The sequence below is a fragment of the Myodes glareolus genome, chromosome 8 (genome assembly GCF_982192425.1).
Source record: "Myodes glareolus chromosome 8, mMyoGla1.1, whole genome shotgun sequence".
Taxonomy (NCBI): Eukaryota; Metazoa; Chordata; class Mammalia; order Rodentia; family Cricetidae; genus Myodes; species Myodes glareolus.
This window is the reverse complement of record NC_142033.1, coordinates 21,148,613-21,169,224: the sequence shown is the minus strand read 5'-3', so window position 1 is coordinate 21,169,224 and position 20,612 is coordinate 21,148,613. Positions and strand designations below refer to the sequence as shown.

Here is a 20,612-nt window from a genome sequence, read left to right as displayed (position 1 = left end):
AAGAAAGCGTAATGGTCAGTTAGTTAAAGTATAACTTGTACCTACTAAGGCAAATAGACATGGGATAGTCACAACCCCAGGATGTCAAGTGCAAAAACCAGGAGGCAGATGTGCACGTCTGAAATTACTCCTGATTCTTAATGGCCTTGAATATATAATGTACTTGGAGAACAGTGAAAAGCAAGATCTCTCTGTGCTTCTAATGTAGCTTCCTTAATAAGAACTTGAAGTAAATACTGTTGATTCACATTTTTTAAATGTCACAGTTCAGTGTGTCTTTATAAGAAATTAGCAGCATGGATCATTTATCATACTATTTAATGATTTTGTATTTCCGTATCAGTGGTTCATAGTATGACCTTACAATTATAAATACTGCAATTAAATTTAGAATCGATTTTATCCTAGATAGAAGCCCTGATCTTTTTGACTTCCCATGGTTCCAGCTCTGCCCAACTAAGAATCTGCTTTCTTGTAACTAGTCAGCCTGGCCAAAGTAAATATATTCTAATGAGACATTTCTCCTTCCCTCCTTGGCTATCAGACTATTAAAAGAATGGATGCTAAGAAATTAGAATTTTCCTGGAGACCTTCTGTTGGGAGAAGAAAGGTCTGATGCCTTGGGGGCACCCAGGAGGAATCTGTCCTCAAAGGCCCTTTGCAAGCAAGGGGAAAAATACACCTGAAGAGACTAGGTGATAAAGTAATGGTGGGCAAGAGACCATAGCATATCTGGATTGGCAAGCTATGCCTATATCTTGGCAGAATTGCAAAGGTGAAGTTGGGTTAAGTGTGACTGGCTCTCTGTCTCTCTTCCTAAAGTGATCACAATGAAAAAAATCTGTTTTTCTGCATTCTACAATTATTTGGATACTTTGATTAGTTTATTTAGGTGTGTGTGTGTGTGTGTGTGTGTGTGTGTGTGTGTATAACTTGTTTGTTGGGGAGCACATGTTATAGGAGATAGAAAATTTCTTTTTTTTGAAAAGTTTCTTTTATGTAATGTTAAATCTGTTTTGTAGCAGAAAGTTCACACTTACTCCTTCGTAATTTGATTGACAATAGTTTTGTTCCCAAATTTTGACTATTGTTTTTTCTTAATATTCATGAGCCATATTTTTGTCATGTTCTATATTTTGATTTCAAACCTTTTCTGAATCTATGTATCTTTTGCAGACATCACCATGAACATAATCCCTTATTTTTATTATTTTCTCATTGAGGCAAAATATTATTAGAAAAAGATACTGTGAAAAGGAATGTGTGGAAGCTACATCACGCTCTTGGGCCGAACCGAATTTATCCTGATCTGTCCTTTCTGGGAGCCACAAATTAGGTTGCTCCTGAGTAGGCAGATTAGGTAGAGAGAGACACAGGGTAGAACATATGACCAGTCCTGGGGTGGGTATGAGAGTGGGATGTAGCAGGAAACTGGACTGGTGGGATGTTTGGGCAGAAACATCTTGCAGGACCTTGCTTGAGTTTAACAGGCTTGGGGTGGGGACCCAGGAAATGGGGTCCCACCCTGTCTGCTGCTATGCCACCATCTCAGTTCCCTGTAAGAGGTTTGTGTGGATCTGTTCTTATTTCTCTTTGATGTGTAACTATATGGTACGAATGCTCAGGATCTTTAAAGTCTGCAGAAGTGACAGACTGTTTCTAAGGAGCTGTTTGGGTTGCCATCCACAACACAGTACAGCAGTCTCATGATGTTTCCCCTTGTTCATTATTATTTCTCTCTTGACTCTAACCAGGTAAGAGGGTGAAGCCCTAAGTCATTGTGGTTTTCAATTGTTTTGAGCTGACCTTGGTTGACATTATGCATAATGGTTCTGAACATACTTCCAAATGTGTATAAGCTATGTGTAGCTATTCCATGGAAAATGTCTATTCAGATCCTCTGTCTCTATTTTATATGGAGTCATATCATGTGTTTTCCCATCCACACAATCAAGTTATGACCCTATTAATAATAATATAATTCTTACCATTTTTGGGGGGGGCGATATATGACTTTCAAAGGCATTCTCCATATTCGTGATGTGTCTTATCAGTACTTTCAGTGATGTTTTGATGTAGAGAAGTTTTCACTTTCATGAGTTCATTTAATGAAATTTAGCTTAGCTGCTTCTGCTTTTGAGGTCAACAGAAAAGTAAGTTTCAAATTCAATCACAAATGTATTTTCACAACTTTATTGACATACTACATTTATAATTCTTAGCTTTACTTTTTAAAGCACTTTAAATCAATTCTTGCATATGGTAAAAGGTAGAGGTCCATTTTTAATTTTCAGGGCAAAGTTTTCTTAGCATCCATAGGTTAAAAATATATAAAAATAAAAGAAAATGAACAAAACAATAAACAAGTAAACAAACCAAGAAAAACCCTATAGTTTTTTCCATGAAGAGTTTTGTGATCCTTTTCAAAAATCAACCAAATTGTACATTTTTAACTTAACTATAATTTTAATGCTCTCACACAGTATAATAAAGCATGACAATAATAAAAACCACCATCAAACATTAAGGATTTAGGGTCAATATGTGACTTAATATGATTATGTATACATAATGACTGTATATATTATTTGCACGAAATCATATAATATATTGATTCTGCAGTTGTCTTTTAAATAAAGAAAAAATCAAACCCAGATCAATAAATGGTGTGGTACAATTATCTATATTCTATTAATTATATTTTACATAAGTGCTGATAGGTAGTAGCCAGGCAGGAAGTATAGGCTGGACAACCAGACAGGAAGTAGAGGTGGGTCAGTGAGAACAGAAGAATTCTGGGAAAAGGGAAGCTTTCTCTTCAGTCTTGTCCCAATCACAGAATAAAAAAAAAGATATGACTGCCCTCCTAAAAAAGGTACTAAGCCATGTGGCTAACATAGATAAGAATAATGGGTTAATATAAGTTATAAGAGGTAATAAGAGAGTGCTGAGGAGTTCCATCCAGAGAGGTGAGTGTGTGCTATCTGGGGTGGACTGTCCTGGAAGAGAGCACAGCCCGCCCCCCTAGCTCCTGCTGCAGGGTCTTCTGTGTTCCACTCGACCCTACCCTGCTCCCACAGTTGCCCTTTTGTCTCCTGTGTCCTTGGAGAATACCAGCTGTCCCTATTTCAGTGCTGAGGAGTTCTATCCAGAGAGGTGAGTGTGTGCTATCCGGGGCAGACTGTCCCAGAAGAGAGCACAATCACCCTCCCCGCCCCCAGCTCCTGCTGCAGGGTCTTCTGTGTTCCACTCGACCCTGCCCTACCCCCATGTTTGCCCTTTTGTCTGCGGTGTGCTTGGAATACCAACTATCCTTGTGTCTGTGCTGAGGAGTTCCATTCAGAGGGTGCTGAGGAGTACCATCTAGAGGGACAGGAACAGTTCCTGCTCCTGCACTGAAGAGATCCACCCAGAGAGTCAGTCACAGCAAAAACTGAACCAAGACACCAAGACTCTCCTGGCTCCATTTGAAGGAAGAGATGGGCAGGCGCCATTGCAAGAATTCCTCCAACAACCTGAAAGGCAACATGACATCACCAGAATCCAGGGATCACGAACCTATGAGAATTGAACACCCTACTCCAGAAGAAATAGAGGAAATCGACTCTAAGCAGAACTATATGAAAATAACAGAGGAACTTAAACAGGAGGTGAAAAAGTGCTGTAAAGAAATGGAGATAACAAACAAAAAAGTAGATGAAATGAATAAATCTCTCAAAGATACCCAAGAAAAACAAGAAATCCAAGAAAAAGCAATCAAACAGGTAAGGGAAACAGTTTAAGACTTGAAAAATGAAATGGAGGTAATGAAGAAAACACAAACTGAGGAAAGTTGGATATGGAAAATCTGGGTCAATGAATAGGAACTGCAGAGACAAGTATTACCAACAGAATACAAGAGATAGAAGGAAAAATCTCAGACAATGAAGATACTGTAGAGGAAATAAACTCACTGATTAAAGAACAAAACAAATCCAACAAATTCTTAACACAAAACATCCAGGAAATCTGGGACACTGTGAAAAAGCCAAACCTAAGAATAATAGCTGGAAAAGAAGGAGAAGATTTACAGCTCAAAGGCCCAGAAAATAGATTCACCAAAATTATTGAAGAAAACATTCCCAATCTAAAGAAAGATATTCCTTTGAAGGTATAAGAAGCATATAGAACACCAAATAGACTAGATCAAAAAAAATCCCCTCACCATATAATAATCAAAACAAAAAACATACAGAATAAAGAACAAATATTAAGAGCTGCAAGGAAAAAGGGTCAAGTAACATATAAAGGGAAACCTATCAGAATTACACCTGACTTCTCAATGGAAGCCATGAAAGCCAGAAAGTCTTGGATAGATGTGCTGCAGAAACTAAGAGACCAAGGATGCAAGCCCAGACTGTTATACCCAGCAAAGCTTGCATTTACCATCATTGGAGAAAGCAAGATATTCCAGGACAAAGACAGATTTAAACAATACGTTGCCACAAACCTAGCCCTACAGAAAATACTAGAAGGAAAACCACAAACCAAGGAAGCCGACAACACTCATAATAACACAAGCATCTGACAACCCTCCACCAGCACAACTCAAAGAAGGGAAACACACAAACAATAGCACCAGGAAAATTAACCGGAGTCAACAACCACTGGTCATTAATATCGTTTAATGTCAATGGACTCAACTCACCTATAAAAAGACACAGGTTAAGAGAATGGTTACGTAATCAGGATCCAACATTCTGCTGCTTACAAGAAACACACCTCAAACACAAAGACAGACACTACCTCTGAGTAAAGAGTTGGGAAAAGGTTTTCCAATCAAATGGACCAAAGAAACAAGTGGGTGTGACTATACTAATATCTAACAAAATAGATTTCAAACTAAAATCAATCAGAAGAAACAGAGATGGACACTTTATACTCATAACAGGAACAATTCATCAGGAGGAAGTCTCAATTCTGAATATCTATGCACCTAATATAAAAGCACCCACATATGTAAAAGAAACATTACTAGAACTCAGAACATACATCAAACCCCACACTCTCATAGTGGGTGATTTCAACACTCCTCTCTCACCAATGGACAGGTAAACCAGACAGAAACTTTACAGAGAAATAAGAGAACAAACAGATGTAATAAACCAAATGGACCAAACAGACATCTATAGAACATTTCACCCAAACAGAAAAGAATATACATTCTTCTCCTTCTCAGCATCTCATGGAATCTTCTCAAAAACTGATCACATAATTTGTAACAAAATAAACATCCATAGATATAAAAAATTATAGTAATCACCTGTGTACTATCAGATCACCATGTAATAAAGTTAGAATTCAACAATAATTCTAACCCCAGAAAGCCTACAAACTCATGGAAACTGAACAGTTAACTCCTGAACCATCCCTGGGTCAAGGAAGAAATAAAGAGAGAAATTAAAGTCTTCCTTGAATTCAACGAAAATAAAGACACAACATACCCAAACCTATGGGACACTATGAAAGCAGTGCTAAGAGGAAAGTTCATAGCACTAAATGCCCACATAAAGAAAACGAAGAAAGCACACATTAGAGACTTAACAGCACACCTGAAAGCTATAGAAAAAAAAGAAGCAGACTCACCCAGGAGGAGTAGAAAACTGGAAATAATCAAACTGAGGACTGAAATCAACAAAATTGAAACACAGAAAACAATCCAAAGAATCAATGAAACAAAAAAGCTGGTTCCTGGAGAAAATCAACAAGGTTGATAAATCCCTATCCAAACTAATCAAATGGCAGAGAGAGAGTATGCAAATTAACAAGATCAGAAATGAAAAGGGGGACTTAACCACAGACACAGAGGAAATTCAGAGAATCATTAGATCTTACTACAAAAGCCTGTATGCCACAAAATTGGAAAATGTGGAAGAAATGTACACTTTTTTAGATAAATACAATTTACCAAAATTAAGTCAAGACCAGGTGAGCAGTTTAAATAGACCTGTAAGTCGCAAGGAGATAGAAGCTGTCATCAGAAGCCTCCCTACCAAAAAGAACCCTGGCCCAGATGTTTTCAATGCAGAATTCTATCAGATCTTCCAAGTAGATTTAATAACTATACTCCTTAATATGTTTCACAAAATAGAAACAGAAGAATCATTGCCTAATTCCTTTTATGAAGCTACAGTCACCCTGATACCCAAACCACACAAAGACTTAACAAAGAAAGAGAACTATAGACCAATCTTACTCATGAAGAATGATACAAAAATTCTCAATAAAATACTTGCAAACAGAATCCAAGAACACATCCAAAAAATTATACATTATGATCAAGTAGGCTGCATCCCAGTGAGGCAGGGCTGGTTCAACATACGGAAATCTATCAACGTAATCCATCATATAAATAAACTGAAGGAAAAAAACCATATGATCATTTCATTAGATGCTGAAAAAACATTTGACAAAATTCAACAGCCCTTTATTATAAAGGTCTTGGAGAGATCAGGGATACAAGGTTCATTCCTAAATATAATAAAGGCAATAAACATCAAACTGACAGCTAACATTAAATTAAATGGAGAGAAACTCAAAGCCATTCCACTAAAATCTGGAACAAGACATGGCTGTCCACTCTCTCCATACCTCTTCAATACAGTGCTTGAAGTTCTAGCAATAGCAATAAGACAGCAAAAAGAGATCAATGGGATTCAAATTGGAAAGGAAGAAGCCAAACTTTCATTATTTGATGATGATACATTAGTGTACATAAGCAACCCCAAAAACTCTACCAAAGAACTCCTACGGCTGATCAACACCTTTAGTACTGTGACAGATTACAAGATCAACTCCAAAAAATCAGTTGCTCTCCTATACAGAAAGAACAAAGATACAGAGAGGGAAATCAGAGAAACATCACCTTTCACGATAGCCACAAACAGCATAAAGTATCTTGGGGTAACTTTAACCAAGGAAGTGAAAGATCTATTTGACAAGAACTTTAAGGTTTTGAGGAAAGAAATTGAAGAGGATACCAGAAAATGGAAAAATCTCCCATGCTCTTGGATTGGGAGGATCAACATAGTAAAAATGGCAATTTTACCAAAAGCAGTCTATAGATTCAATGCAATCCCCATCAAAATCCCAGCTAAATTCTTCACAGACCTTGAGAGAACAATAATCAAGTTTATATGGCAAAACGAAAAACCCAGGATAGCCAAAACAATCTATACAATAAAAGTACTTCCGGAGGCATTACCATCCCTGACTTCAAAGTCTATTACAGAGCTACAGTAATGAAAACTGCTTGGTATTGGCACAAAAACAGAGATGTTGACCAATGGAATCGAATCAAAGACCCAAATCTTAATCCACAAACCTATGAACACCTGATTTTCAACAAAGGAGCTAAAACTATACAATGGAAGAAAGGAAGCATCTTTAACAAATGGTGCTGGCATAACTGGATGTCAACCTGTAGAAGAATGAAAGTAGATCCATATCTATCACCATGCACAAAACTCAAGTCCAAATGGATTAAAGACCTCAACATTAATCTGACCACATTGAACGTGATAGAAGAGAAAGTGGGAAGTAGTCTACAAGACATGGGCACAGGAGAGCACTTCCTAGGTAGAACCCTAGTAGCACAGACAATAAGAGCAACAATGAATAAGTGGAACCTCCTGAAACTGAGGAGCTTCTATAAAGCAAAGGACACTGTCATTAAGACCAAAAGGCAACCTACTGATTGGGAGAAGATCTTCACCAACCTCTCATCATACAAAGGTCTGACCTCTCAAATATATAAAGAACTCAAGAAAGTAGACACTAAAACTCTAATTAACCCAATTAAAAAAATGGAATACTGAACTGACAGAGAATTCTCAACAGAAGAACTGTGAATGGCCAAAAGACACTTAAGGTCATGCTCAACCTCCTTAGCGATCAGGGAAATGCAAATCAAAACCACTTTGAGATACCATCTTACACCTGTCAGAATAGCAAAACTCAAAAACACCAATGACAGCCTATGCTGGAGAGGATGTGGAGTGAGGGGAGCACTCATCCATTGTTGGTGGGAATGCAAACTTGTGCAGCCACTTTGGAAATCAGTGTGGTGGTTTCTCAGGAAACTGGGAGTCAACCTCCCTCAGGACCCAGCAATTCCACTCTTGGGAATATACCCAAGAGATGCCCTATCATACTACAAAAGCATTTGTTCAACTATGTTCATAGCAGCACTATTTGTAATAGCCAGAACCTGGAAACAACCTAGGTGCCCCTCAATAGAAGAATGGTTAAAGAAGGTATGGAACATATACAAATTAGAGTTTTACACAGTAGTAAAAAACAATGACATCTTGAATTTTGCATGCAAATGAATGGAAATAGAAAACGCTTTACTGAGTGAGGTATCCCAGACCCAAAAAGAGGAATATGGTATGTACTCACTCATAAGTGGATTCTAGCCATAATTTAAGGACTTCGAGTCTATAATTCGTGATTCTAGAGAAGCTAAATAAGAAGGTGAACCTAAAGAAAATCATATAGTTATTCTCCTGGATATTGGAAGTAGCCAAGATTTCCCGGCAAAACTTGGGTGCACAGGGGTGGGGGGGTAGGGAGTGGATGTAAGGGGAGATGGGTAGAGAGAGGGGAGGAGGGGAGGATTGGGGAAAGCTTGGGGAAATGGGATGGGTGGGAAGGAGGAAGGGTGGATATGGAAGCAGAGAAGTAAATATCTTAATTAAGGGAGCCATTTTAGGGTTTGCTAGGGACTTGTCTCTAGAGGGGTTTCCAGGTCCAAGGAGTGGTCCCCAGATTGTTCCTTGGACTGCAGAGGAGAGGGTATCTGAACTGGCCTTGTCCCATAGCCACACTGATGAATATCTTGCATGTCACTATAGAACCTTCATCTGGCGATGGAAGGAGACAAGACAGAGACCCACATTGGAGCACTGGACTTAGCTCCCAAGGTCCAAATGAGGAGCAGAAAGAGGGAGAACATGAAGGAAGTCAGGATCACGAGGGGTGTGTCCACCCACTGAGACAGTGGGACTGATCTAATGGGAGCTCACCAAGGCCAGCTGGACTGGGAGTGATGGAGCATGTGATCAAAATGGACACTCTGAATGTGGCTGGCAATGAAGGCTGCCTGAGAAGCCAAGGACAATGGCACTGGGTTTTGATTCTACTGCATGGACTGACTTTGTGGGAGCCTGGTTTGTTTGGATGCTCACCTTTATAGACCTGTAAGGAGGGGGAAGGATCTTGGACCTCCCACAGGGCAGGGAACCCTGACTGCTCTTAAGGCTAGAGAGGGATGGGGAGGTGGGGAGGGAGAGGGAAAAGGGAGGCGGGGAGGAGGTGGAAATTTTCAATAAATAAAAAAATAAATAAATAAAATAAAAAAAGAGTTAATAAGAAGCCTGAGATAATGGGCCAATCAGTTTATCATTAATATAGACCTCTGTGTGATTTCTTTGGGCCTAAACAGCTTTGGGATCTGGTGGGAGGACAGAAACCAGGCAGAACAGAAACCCAGACAACAAATAAACAAATAAATGCTTGTTTTCCAACACTGTAACAATGAAAACAGATAGGAATCCTAAACATGCTCAATTTTTCCTTAGTTGCCAGTGATGACTATGTAAAATTCTCATCCACTAATAAAAATCTGTCGATAAATGGTATAAAGACAAATGCTAGACAGTTTTTATTTCCTTAAGATTTGAAAAAGTATTTGTAAATAGTGAATGAATGCTGTGATTTATGAAGCAATGCTTACACTTTTGCAAATTATGCTAAGGTAAATGAAGGAAGTCAGAAGTGTTATTATTTGCAATTACGTACTTTCAAAGTGATTATTTTTTGTTTTGATTAAAAGACAATTATATTTATAAAAGTGCTACTACAATACTTTTCAATCCGTATGAAAAAAATTGTGCATTTGATCCTGGGCTCACTGAAACTGTTAGTGTTTGCTAATAAATCAAAACAACTCTGAGATTCCATCTTACACCTGTAAGAATGGCCAAGATCAAAAACACTGATGATGACTTTATGCATTAGAAGTTGTGGGGTAAAGGGAACACTCCTACATTTCTTGTGGGAGTATAAGCTGGTACAGCTCCTCTGGATGTCAGTGTACTTTTGCTCCTTCTTTTGTAATATGAGGTTACCTGGGGAGTAGCTTCTTTCAGGATACTTTGTCTAGGGTAGCTTCCTTGCCTAAATAACAGAATGCTAATCATTTGATGCCTCAAAGGGCTACAGCAATTGACTGTTCCAGTTGTCCTTTGTATTATGTTACGAAGTCTTTTGTTACTTTCTTTACCCCTTTGAATTGGGTATAAGAGCACATATGAAAAAATAAGAGTAGGCGATTTCATTAATCACTGGAGTGCCCTCCTGATACTGTTCTATGGTTTCTGTTTTATGTATTATTTTTCATGTATCTTTGTGTTCTTTACTAATACTTCTAAATCCCATGCCCTTATTCTGGTAAGAGGTGTTTCTGTTGAGGCTGGTCCCTGACAGGAATCTACCTCTGGGTGTGGACAGGCCATTGTCTCCTCCCTTAAGACCTGGTCCAGTTGGGTTACTCAGTCACTTGGCAAAGGACCCACCCCTTAGGAAATCCAGTTCACTTTAAGCCAAGTTAGAGTCCTGGAGGAATAATTATCCCTTTATTATAGTTTCTCCTTCCCAGAATTCCTGTTGTCTGTGCAGCCTACCAGCAGCCATGAGCTATACCTGCTGGTTTTACTAAGATCTTACCCCCAAAAGTGTACCTTTTCTGTTATCTATTTCAAATACTTTTCAAAGCCTGTGCTTGCTTTCCTTAACATTCTGGATTTTTTGTTCTAATTCCTAAGGTAACTCCCTACCTTTTCACACTGTGGTGGCTTACAAAATGTTTAATTTACTAATTCCCTTTCCTTATTTGTAGTAGGAGAGATTGCTCATTTGTTCCTGGCTGCTGAGACTTGAAGTAACCACATAGAAACTGATTGGCCAATCACTTAAGTATATTGCTAGCTACCTCTTATTATCTTTGCTTAACCCATTTCTATTATTTTATAATTGACCATGAGGTTTGTGGCCTAACAGCAAGGTTCCAGCTGGCAGCTCATGTTTGTCCCGGTGGCAGCTCCATGGCTTCTCACTGGCTCTGCCTGCTCTCTCCTCCACTATCTGCTTGGAACTCCCGCCTTTCCCTATTCTGTTAAGTCACTGACTGAAACAGTTCTCTTCATAAACCAAGAAAAGCAAAACGTAGACAGAAGGACTTCCGATACCATTTCCTCTTTTCTGTTTAAATAAAAAGGAAGGTTTTAACTTTAACATTAAATGACATAAAAGAAAACTGGTAACAAGCAAGAATTACAGTTATAATATTTATATCTACTTTATCTTTTATCATAACCAAGGAAAACTACAATTATAACTACCTATTCTTCAACTCCATCAAAGACTCCAGAAGAATATAATATTACCTAAGCAAACAGGAAGTGCATTGTAAGCAACTTCCAAAACTCTAGAATTGACAAAGACATCTCATTACATGGGCAGTCACCCAAAGTTGTTCTGTAATGTTGCATCATCCATCTTTAGCCTACATGCCCATAGTATCTGGCGGACTTTTCCATGAAGCAGGAAATTTCAAGGATAATATTACCTATATTGGCAGTTTATCAGCCACTTTCTTCTGTGTCCTGCAGAATGTCTTACAGACTCTTTAATGAAGCAGGAATCCCGAAGTACTGTATAACCTTCTTTAAGCAGTTTCAGCAGCCATTTTTTCAGTGGATCCGTCAAGCTCAGTCAAGCAGTTCAAGTAAGAGCAATTTCTTGCCCAAATGGCTAGCAAACTTCATGAGGAACCTCTTTGATGCCCAGCATCCTCTTGAAGTTATTGGTGCTGCCAGGAACAGATGTGTCTCATTGTCATGACAAGTCCTAAGTTCTTAAAACATTTTAAATGCCATATTCTGAAGGTCTCTGAAAGATTTGAAGAATATATATGTAATTGAAATATATCACTATATATCTAGTAAACCTAAGTAACATGGCTACAAGTTTGACTATTATAGATGATTATCTATTAACCTATATTTCTTAATTATACTCTACATTTTAAATGAATTGCACAAATGCAATACCTTAATCAAAAGCAGAAATATACATATAACAAAATTAACCTTGAATTTGTAACAATAAACCAAATTCATACCAATGCAAATCTCTTTAGCATATCCTCTTTTAAATGTAAACAAATATTTATTAACAATATTTGGGAATTTGGGGATTGTTCTCTCCAAACTGCTTCCCTGCTTTTTGTTGGGCGAAGTATTTTTGGTGATGCTTATAGCAACCTTTTTGAGGGTCTTGGTCCATCAAACCACATTAGTCTGGAAGAAATCCACCGGTTCTCATCCTCTATAGAAACAAAAGAACTTCTTTTCCAAAACAACAAATCCTTCGACCCAAATGTTAAAGTCAAGATACCTTCAAGATATTTATGTTGGTTTAGCATAGCAGCCTGTACAATGAAATATCTCTCTGTACTTAGCTCTTCACAGTCAAATAATTTAAAATAATTTAAAGAAAACACAATAATATAAACAATCCAGACTCTCTGTGTGTATTTCATCTTTATATGACTTATTTTTCTTTACTCCTATTACTTTTTCCACAAGTTTACTCTGTCTCTTTAAAGACTTCATTTTACTTTTAACAAACCATTTACTTCTTTCTATAGCTCTCTATACTCTTTTTATCCTCTCTCCCAAGCCTACATACATTTTTTAAACACAGTGTGACCCATTTGGAGGTCTTTTTTAAAAATCTGAATCTGTCTTTATTGTGTATCTGTAATTATTTTCTGACCAGAAGCACCTCTTTTTTATTTTATGCTAAATGGGCATGGCTATGACCAACTCTTCAGTCCTGCTGTTGGCTCTGCCCAGTCCAACCTGGCTGAGGCATACTCACTGCCTCTGAGATCCATTCTTTTCACCCCAGGTCCATGGTCACAGTGGGTCTGTGTCACCATTAAGCAATTTGTAACATGATGCTCACAGACCCCATTCAAATGCTTGCCCTCCTGAAAGAGCCACAGTTAAAGCCTGAACCAGGAAACTGCCATTTTGAAACTGTGCATGTCTTTTCTTTTTCTTGTCTTTCTTTCTTTTTTTTCTGCTATTGCTGAATCAGAAAGACCTCTCTTAAAGGAGCTGCAGTATGCCTCCAGTATGCAGAGCCCATCTGAAAAAACGAAATCAAGCATGCAGCTAAATTTTGTTTTTTAGTGTATAGAATTCCTTTCCAAGCCCTTTCAGGTTTTATGTGGATTTAGTTAGCACACATTGGAGAACCAATCTGTTGTAGGAGAGACTGCTCGTTTCTTCCCAACTTCTCAGACCTGAAATAATCACACAGAAACTATATTATTTAAATCACTGCTTGGCCAATCACATATGCATATTGCTAGCTATTTTTTATATCTTCGCTTAATCCATTTCTATTATTTTATATTTTACCATGAGGCTTGTGGCCTAACAGTAAGGTTCCAGCTGGTAGCTTACGTCTGTCCATGGTGGTGGCTCCATGGCTTCTCACTGGCTCTGCCTGCTCTCTCCTCCGTTATCTGCTTGGAATTCCTGCCTTTCCCTATTCTGCTAAACTATCAACTAAAATATCTTTATTCATAAACCAAGAAAAGCAAAATATAGACAGAAGGACTTTCCATACCACTTATTTTTATACCTGGATACTTTTTAAAAATTTTCATTTTGTTTATTTATAATTTTATAAAAATTAAAAAATGTTTAAGTTATCCAGGCACCTTTAAAGCCAGCAGTCAGGATGCAGATGCAGGTAGATCTCTGTGTGTTCAAGGCTAGCCTCACCTACCTGGAGTATCTGAAGATAGCCACAGCTAGCTAGTGAGATTCTGACTGAAGTATATAAATAAACAAACACAAATAACAAATAAAACATAAGAAAAGAAAGGATAAAAAGAGATAAGCAAGGAAATCTAAGCTTTTCTTCAAACTCTGCTGCTAAAGTATTGTCTCAGTAGTTAAGAGCATTTGTTGCTCTACCAGAGGGCCTGTTAGATTCCTAGAACCCACATGGCTCACAGGCATCTGTAATTCCAGTCACAGGGCATCCTATGCCATCTTCTAACTTCTGAGTGCACTAAGCATGCATATGGTACACACACACACACACACACACATACACACACACACACACACACACACACACACACACACAAATGTTGAGAAAACACTCATACAACAAATGAGTTAAAGGTAGTGACCTAAAATGTAATTCCAACCAAGTACAGTTGGGGACATATTACATTCCCATTATTAAACACATTCTATAAAATAAAAACTGCAGAGCTGCAGAGAGAGGACCAAGAGGTGAGTGACCACCCATCCAGAGGGCACCCCACTCTCTAGGCCCTCCATACTGGGGCAAAAGCCCAGGCTCCTTCCCCACATGCCTCAGCTTTTTGAGCCAGTCAGCAAGCAAACTTCCTGCAAGTAGGCTGCTCCAACACCTCCATCCCATTGATCAGACCCTGCAAGCTATAAGTCCTTCTGTGCCCCCAATCCCTCCTATGCACCCTCAATCTCAGAGTGACACTGAAGCACAAGCTGCGGCTATACAGAGTGTACCAAGAGAGTGAAGCAAGAGAGTAGACCAAGAGAGTGGTCCAAGAAAGATCTCAGTGACTTTCTCATACACAGTGACAGTATAGAGCAGACCAAGAACAGTTTCCAAAGACATAAACAGCCACTGCAAGGATTGAACCAAGAGGCAAACACACTGCCAGCACAAATTAGAGAAAGAGAAGGGTAGAGGACAATGCAAGAATTCATTCAACAGCCTAAAAAGGAACATGGGAATATGATAAGACCAGAACACAGTGGTCATACCACAGGAAGACTTGATCACCCTAATCTAGAAGAAGCATAGGAAAATGATTTTAAATGTAATTTCATGAGGATGATGGAGAACTTTAAAGAGGACATGAAAAATTCCCTAAAAGAAAGAGAGGAAAAGACAAAAAAACTGGAAGAAATCAATAAATCTCTTAAGAAAACCTAAGAAAACCAAGAAAAAAAACAATCAAATAGGTAAATCAAACAGTTCAAGACTTGAAGACTGAAATAGAGGCAATTAAGAAAACACAAACTGAGGGGATTTTAGTAATGTAAAATCTGGGTAAATGAATGGGAACTACAGAGGCAAGCATGATCAACAGAATAGAAGAGAATAGGGAGGGTTAGAAGAAAGAGAAGAACTTCAGCTCAAAAGCACAAAAAATGTATTCAACAAAATTGTAGAAAAAAACCCTAAAGAAGGATATCCCTATAAAGGTACAAGAAGCTTACAGATCACCAAATAGACTGGGCCAAAAAAAAAGTTTCCTCACCATATAATAATCAAAATGCAAAACATATAGAATAAAAGAAAGAATATTAAGAGCTGTGAAGGAAAAAGGTGAAGTAACATATAAATGCAGAAATATCAGAATTACATACGACTTCTCAATGGAAACAATGAAAGCCAGAAGGTCTTGGTCAAATGTACTGCAGATACCAAGATGTGCTGCAGACACCAAGAGACTATAGATGCAAGCCCAGACTACTATACCCAGCAAAGCTTTGAATCACCATTGATGGAGAAAATAAGATGTTCCATGACAAAACCAGATAAACAATACATATACACAAACCTAGCCTTGCAGAAAGTACTAGAAGGAAAGCCTCAACCCAAGGAAGCTATCTATACCCACAATAACACAAACATCTGATAACCCCCTACCAGCATAACCCAGAGAAGTGAAACACATAAACACTACTACTAAAAAATAACAGAAATTAACAATCACTGGTCATTAATATCTCTTAATATCGATGAGCTCAATTCATCTATAAAATGACACAAGTTTAGAGAATCGATTTGAAAGCATGAGCCATTCTTCTGCTGTATACAAGAAATACACCTCAACCTCAAAGACAGACATTACCTCAGAGTAAAGGGTTGGGAAAAGATTTTCCAGTCAAATGGACCTAAGAATTAATGATTAAGGAAATCATCAAATCCCAGGGGTTGGCTCAAGTTCTTTTTGATATTGGAAAATGTGTTCACAGGTTTTGTTGTGTATTATAGCTAAACAAACCTCTAGGTAACAAATTCATGTAACTATGAAACAAAGAATTGTATGGTGTTAAGATAATTGGATTGGACTCTGAAATAAGAAAAGTGAAACTAGTAACCTGTTTTTCTGGCAATTATGAAAACTACTGCCTATATAAACAATTATGGTTGAAAAGCTCCTGATGTATACAAAGTCTAAAAGATAAATCTATAACTGTATATGGGTTCTTGGGGATAATTTTTTCATCTATAAAATATAAAATGTTTAATATTTTAAGAAATATGGAAAACACATTGTGCTTAGCCTGTATTAATTGTAATCATTCACCTAAAAATAGAATGTAACCACTTCATATTTTTTATATTGCTTGAAAGATTCTGCTGTGGCATATAAGCTCTAAGGGAAAAAATTAAAAAGACAGAAGGAAAATACCAATAAAGATGCAGATAGAAGTCAAGATGTAGAAGGAATACATCAGAAAGTAGAGAAGGTAGTCATCAGGAAAGGGAAAGAAGGGAAACATCAGAGTAGATAAACAGAATGAAAAAAATAGAGTTGAACAAATAACAGAAAGAATAAAAAAAGTAGCTTTTATCCCTTTGAAAACAAGTCTATCTTTCTCACCGAATCTGCATCTCGTTTCTAGTCTTTCTGACCTGCAGAACCTGGACTCTCTGAATGTTATCAGACATACAGATATGTATGTCTCTCTGTGAACAATCAGTGTTCTTTTAACCCTTGTAAGCAAAGATTTCTTTTCTTTTGGTGAGTGCTGACTTTGTAGCTCAGGCCTGTAACTTGGGGACTTTGGCACAATCTGTTTCCAAATCTATGGGGAACTTGCTTGAGCTTCAGCTCTCTTCCTTATTTCATTTATTCCTGGCGTCAGCTTGGTTGTATTGCCCTGGGATTAAGGCACAGGCGTCACAATCTTTCCTAGGTGTGGATGGAGCAAGGACTCTTGATTGATCAGCTTTCTCATCTCTCTTTTGTAGGACACTCTGTAGTAGCTGCAGTTACTCTTGTTTTCTGTCCTTGTCCACTACTGATGCTTCCTGGGCAACCATATCATAATAATTTCCCCTCCTTTGGGGGATCAGCATACTCTACAGGCATGACACCAAGATTGTCACAGGGTTTACCTCTCTCTTACTAACTAGAGTTTCTGCTGTTTTCTGACTCTGATGCTGTGAACAGTTTATGGATGAAGGACTCAGCTCTGCATTGGTAGTAAGATTGTTCCTAGTTTCAGCGCATATGCTTCTCATATAGGATTTTTTTCTTGTTGATAAAATCCAGTTAATTCCACATCAACTTACATTGGAGCAGAAGGCCTCTTGTCTGTTTTGAAATCCAGTGCTCACCAATACAGAATATGTGAATATTTTAATTTTGGAATTAGGGTGGCAGTTGGTTAGTTATTTTTTTGTGATTCTGCACTGCACAAAACATTTTTTTTCTGTAACATGTGGAGACACATCATGTGCTAGATACAGGTTTTCTTTGTCATGCTCTTATCTGGAGACTTGGCTTCTTGTTTATTCTGGCAGTTTACTCTGCTGTCTTCTTCACAATGATAACTATCATTTTCACTCTTTGCTCTTAAAACTTCAAAAATTAATTATAGGAACTCTTTTATATCATAAAGGTAATCTTTGTCACGTGATCGGGGTCATGAGACAGACTACCCTGCTTTTTCTCATAAATTCATGTCATCTGCCTTCAGAAATCACACCGTGCCTGATTTTTTTCCCTTCTCATTTCTAGAATAGCACTATCTAGTTATGTCTGAATCAGCTATGAAATCAAGTTAAGATAGCATTGTTTTTACATTTAGAATTGTATCCTAACCTTGAGAAACTCACAGTATATACCCGGACTGTAGAATGATATTCCTGGAATCATTCAAAAATTATTCACTGATTATCACATTGTTCTATGAAGTCTGGATATATGAAGAAGAAGACAAGGTCTCTCTGTCCAGGATAAACCTAATATAGGGTTTGTACAAACTGTGACTGAAAATGCAAATGAAGTGATAGAGTCTCCCACAATTCGATGACCTGAGTGACATTTGTTGTTTTGTTTCTGGTGTTTAGGATTCCTGGATTTATAATTAACTGGAATAGAAATAGAATCTGCTGTTGGCATGATGACAGCATGGCTATATCAGAGCAGTAACTAGTATGACCTCAAAAGATAGTTGGGGTTGTATGACTCCCAGACTCATCCTTACTTAGCTTCGTTATTCAGTGTAGAACCATCATGATTTAGGAGAGGTCAACCTGCTGTGGACAGGACCACAGGGATGGCCCCTTCTATATCAGATCAGCTCAATCTGCTGTGGACTGGACCATCCTTTATCAATCAATAATAAATATCCATTCCCAAAGGCTTGCCAAGAGACCACACTTTCCTCATTGATGACTCTAGGTTTTGTCAAGTTTACAGCTGAAGCTAACTAGATGGATAACTAACTGTTTTCTAATTGGATTTTAGCCCCATTCTACTGGGAAGAACCTGACACTGTAAACCTGATTAAAGGTCAAGAAAATCCAAGCTTGGAACCAACTACTACTGTCTTGCTAAATGATCATGTTGGCATAATATTTTATAAAGGGTTATGTTAATAGCCATAGTTCTGGTTTGGTCTCAGCCTTTATCAGAGAAACTTTTGTTGTAGCAGGCGGCAATGAGTTCAGAGACTTACAGCTCCCCTAATGGCTGAGAAGAATCAGGCCCATGCTAAAGCTCAGGGAATACTGCAGAAGAATGGGGAACTAATGTAAGAACCCGATGTTGAGGAGAAGTGCTGTGGCCATCGCACTCAGAAACTTAAAGAATCTTTTGGCTACACAGGACTTACATAAGTTCAGAAGACCAAAATTCCATAATAAATGGGGAGGATCTCCTTACGCTTCATCCATATTTCAAGAACTATTGGCAATCATACATTCTGGCATGGGCTGAATAACTATTATGGGTGTTAGGTGTACACTGGTACATTGTCCATGATCCAGCAATGTCCTCTCATGAATGCATGCATCTATAGGTAAAAATACTTGTACTTACTGGGTTATTAAAAATAAAATAAGAAGACATGTAATTGAAATTGAAATACATTGGGGGAGACATGGGGATGTAGGAATGTGATCATGAGAGATGATTTAATTATTTCACAGAATCAAGGTAAGAAATTCTGAAGGAAAAAGTAAGCAGTATCAAGAAAACAAATTGTGAGTTTGTGGGTCATTTCAGATTTGGAATACAATACGAGGTAAGTGATATTAAGCCTTAAAAAGACTGTGATACTGTCTTCCACGTGTACTCTTTAACTGAGAGAAAATGGAACTTTTTTTTTTAACAGTTCTTACTTAGTTTTTGTTCATAATCATAAACTTAACTCTGCAATCCAGCTAGACTTGAAGGGGAATGAGGAAAATATGGAACCCAAAGAACTTCAGTGAGAGCAGAGATTACAGGGTACTGCGAGCAGATGGGGCTGGGGTGCTCTCCTGAGCTACAGAAGGAATGATCTGATGGGTAAGAAGTCAAAAGAATTAGAGTTGTCCACAGTCGGAAATGGTGATCTTCTTGCTGGTCTTGCCATTCCTGGACCCAAAACGCTCCATGGCTTCCACAATATTCATGCTTCTTTCACCTTTCCAAAGACCACGTGTTTGCCATCCAGCCACTCAGTCTTGGTGGTGCAGATAAAAAACTGGGAACCGTTCGTGTTTGGTCCAGCATTTGCCATGGACAAGATGCAAGGACCTGTATGCTTCAGGATGAAGTTCTCATCCTCAAATTTTTCTCCGTAGATGGATCTGCCGCCAGTGCCATTATGGCATGTGAAGTCACCACCCTGGCACATGAATCCTGGAATAATCCTGTGAAAGGAAGAACCCTTATATCCAAATCCTTTCTCTCCAGTGCTCAGAGCACGAAAGTTTTCTGCTGTCTTTGGAACTTTGTCTGCAAATAGCTCGAAGGAGACGCGGCCCAAGGGCTCGCCATCGGCCGTGATGTCGAAGAACACGGTGGGGTTGACCATGGCTGCAGCAAGAGAGGGGACAGTGGCGTCTGCAAAGCGGGTGAAAATGGAACTTTTGACAGCTCAAATATACTTCAAAATGCTGAAATAATAATGACAGTGTCCAGGTCAGTTGTGACTAAGGGATAAGTTGGGAAGCCTCCCTTGCAGTGATGCACTGGAGGAGGTCCATGTGTTAGTCCTCCCCACTTCAGCTATGGTGTGGGAGAATTGTCTGTATTCTGACAATCATGTATTTTAATAAAACGCTGATTGGCCAGGCAGGAAGTATAGGTGGGTCAACCAGACAGGAAGTGGAGGCGGGGCAATGAGAATAGGAGAAGGCTAGGGAGGAGGAAACTTCCTCAGCCCCTCCTGCACAGATCACTGAAGAGGCAGCATGTAACT

General features: G+C 38.5%; 1 pseudogene; it reads right to left on the bottom strand.

The window, feature by feature from the left end:
- Positions 1–19,537: 19,537 nt before the first annotated feature.
- Positions 19,538–20,256, bottom strand: LOC125408183 (peptidyl-prolyl cis-trans isomerase A pseudogene; annotated as a pseudogene).
- Between the last annotated feature and the right edge of the window lie 356 nt (positions 20,257–20,612).